This window comes from Exserohilum turcica, assembly GCF_000359705.1.
Source record: "Exserohilum turcica Et28A unplaced genomic scaffold SETTUscaffold_17, whole genome shotgun sequence".
Taxonomy (NCBI): Eukaryota; Fungi; Ascomycota; class Dothideomycetes; order Pleosporales; family Pleosporaceae; genus Exserohilum; species Exserohilum turcicum.
The window spans coordinates 497,925-501,286 of record NW_007359992.1 but is presented as its reverse complement, the minus strand read 5'-3'; positions in this window follow the sequence as shown (position 1 = coordinate 501,286).

Below are 3,362 nucleotides of genomic sequence, written 5' to 3'. Positions count from 1 at the left end.
GTCACCTATAAGCCTAGTAAGGGGTGCGGCTAGCTGCGCAAAGTTCTTAATGAACCTTCGGTAGAAGTTCGCGAACCCTAGGAACGATCTTACTCCCTTTACTGTCTTTGGTGCCTCCCACTCGCAGATTGCGGCTACCTTGGCTAGATCCATGCTTATCCCTTTACCTGCTTCGATAATGAACCCAAGGTACTTGGTTGTCTTGACTTCAAACTCGCACTTCTTAATGTCCACCTGTAGCCCTGCGGCTTGCAGCTTGCTAAGCACTATTCGGACGTGCTCTCGGTGCTGGCACAGATCGCCATCGGTGTAGATTAGTACGTCGTCCAGGTATGCTGAGCAGAAGTCATCTAGGTGTTCTCTCAAGGTCCAGTTAATGTATTGTTGAAAAGTACTTGGGGAGTTCGCCATGCCAAAGGGGGTAACTAGCCACTCAAACAGTCCAAATCTTGTTTAGAAGGCTGTCTTCCACTTATCGCCTAGTGCGACACAGATCTTGTGGAAGGCTGCGATAACGTCCAACTTTGTGAACCATTTGGCCTTGCTTAAGCCGTTGAGTGTCTCTCAGATGAGAGGTAGCGGGTACCGGTCCTTCTTAGTAATTGCGTTTAGAGCTCGATAATCGATGCACAGTCGGAGCCCTCCTCCAGGTTTCTTGGCGAATAATACTGGCGCTGCGGCTGGCGAGCTGCTTACGCGGATGAATCCCTTCTCAAGAAGCGATGTGAGTTCCTTTCTAAGGACTAGGAGCTCTCCGCGCGACATGCTATAGAGGGGTCCCCACAGTGGCTGAGCATCCTTCGGCTCTAGCTCGATCTTGTGGTCCACCCCTGGCCCTTGGTGCGGTGGAAGCTTCTCTGCTTGCTTTGGGTTGAAGAGCTCATAGAACTCCTAGTACTGTGTTAGTAGCAGCGCTCGTACATCTACAGGCTTCTTTAGTTGTAGCGCCTTGTCAATGTCTGCAATTGACGCGGCGAAGATCTGAACGCTATTTGGAGCGTTCTTATGCCTACGAACTAAGGCCGCAAACGCTGCGGCGTTAACTTAGCTAACTCCTCCTCGTAGGCGTCCTTTAGTTAACCTCACTCAAATGCCCTTTGAGTGGATAAAAATACTCTTCTTAGCAGGAGATACTGATACGTCCTAGTGGTCCATCCATCCCCTGCTAAGGTACACGTCCTCACTAGAGGACAAGTCCATCACGTATGCATAAGCAGTCTCTTCGTACCCATGCATCTTGAACGAGAATCAGGCAACCTCATTAATCTCCGATAGCTTGCCATTCACCCCCTCGATCATTCGAGCAGGTATTTGAAAGCGCTCTAGATAGTGGCGGTAAGCGAATCTCTTGCTAATCAGTGCATAGCATAGGCATCCGCAGTCAATAAGCGCGACAGCGTTTACCACGTTGTTCACGATAAGATCTACGGTAATTGGTGGAGGACGCATATGCTTCTGCTAAAACTAATTCCATTCGCCACGTATCTGCCGATCCATCTTTAGAGGCTCTGGACCGAGACTCTAGTCCAGAGCTACTCTTTTTCCGACTCGCTACTTGGCACCTGATCGACTTCCTCCTGCGGCTTATGTCCAACGTTGCTTGGCGCGGGCCTTGCCTTCTTGACCTAGGTGGCGTTTTGACAGTATTTCGCGATATGACCTAGCTCTCCGCAGCGATAGCAGTCGGGCGGAGGTCGTTGTGGCTTGCCTCTAGCTTCTCGCGCCTGATTAACCTTCGAAGGCTCCCAGTCTATAACGTCCGGACTAGCTTCGTGTTGAGCGGTTGTCGTAGTAGGGCGATCTACCACCCGGGAGCTCGTTGCGCGCAGTTTAACGAGACCTACCTAGTAGAGGTTGTTGGACGTTCTTACTGCCTTATTAACTAGCTGCTCGTACGATAGATTCTCATCAATCGTAGCAAGAGCCTCCTGTAGCTTAGTGTGAAGGCCCTTTAAGAACATACTCTTCTTAGCTGCTTCGCCGAACTGCTCGCCTGACTGAATCTCAAGACAGTTAAACTCCATGTGATAGTCTCTTACTGAGAGCTTGCCTTGTTTAAGAGTTGAAAGGCGATCAAGTGCTTTGGACTTCTAGTGTAGGTCGTTAAACTGCTGGTCTATAAAGCTCTAGAGGTCTTCAATGTGGCGTTTACTCTGGTTCTGTATTGCCCAGGGTAGAAGTACATCCGCTGCCTTGCCCGTACACCTACTAACCACGTACTCGATCTGAGCGAGGCTCGAAGTTCCTTTGTACTCGTGCTGGAGCTTAGCTTGAGTCTTGTATTTAAACGCTACGTACTTCGTTCGATCTCCATCAAATGGTTCTAGGTGCGGGAACTTGTTCCTGCGCGTAGCTGGCTCAGCGATTGCGGCTGCTGCTAGGGGAGGCGTGAAGGCTCTATAGGACGACTCTGAACGCCCCTCAGCTTGGTCACGCTCGAGTGCCACGAGCCGTTCCGTTAGCACCTGGTTCTGGGCTGTTAACCGATTCATCAGCTCCATCATCTGGGCCATGGCATCCTGGTTGGCCTTTGGCGAGCCTCCTTGCCTTGGTGAGCCCTTTCCTCCCACGACGGCCGATCGTTTGGCGACCGCTTCAATCGTTGGCCTAATTGCTGCCTCCTTCCATCCGTCCTCTCTAAGCATTTGTGTAATTTCGCGCAGGATCTCTTCATCTGATACTCCTGCCTGGTTCTTGGCAGCAGCGTACGCCGCCAGCTCTTCCACATTCAAGTTTGGAACGTTAATCTCCATTGCCTAATTCGTTTTGGACGTCTCGTTCTTTGCCTGCTAATATGCAGGGCTTCCGGTCGCTCTTCGATCCGCTCGCGCAGTCCTTGACTGCGGCCTACTCCTCGTTGGTGAGGACTAGTAGGGCTTACCTTCGGCCGTACTTCTCTTCTAGCCAGTTCTAAACAGCGTTTGGCTGCTGTCGTGTCGCGTCCCTAGGAAGACTCGCGTCTTGCCGTCTCGCTCGTGGGATCTCGTCTCCAATTGAGAGTAATCGCACGGCCTGCACCCCGTCTGATAGAGGATCGACAGGACTTCTCACTACAACGTCCGCTTCTAGCTAACTGTACGCTAGGCCCGAGTGGCCTTCAGGTAGTTTATCACGCGACGTTGCGCCTACGGCTCGGCTTTCCAAGACACGGTAGGACTTCCTAGACAGGTCCTGGGCGACTAAATCGCCTACTGTCTCTCACGGCTGAACTTCCTGCGAAGCTCTGCCCTAGGTGTACTGTCTTGCGACGGTCTACCTTCTCGCTGCACTGAAGGCCTTTTGTACCTATTGCAGCACTAACTCTGTGTTACTAGCTCGCACTAACAACACGCTCTAAAACTTAGTTAGAAGACAGTCCGCCT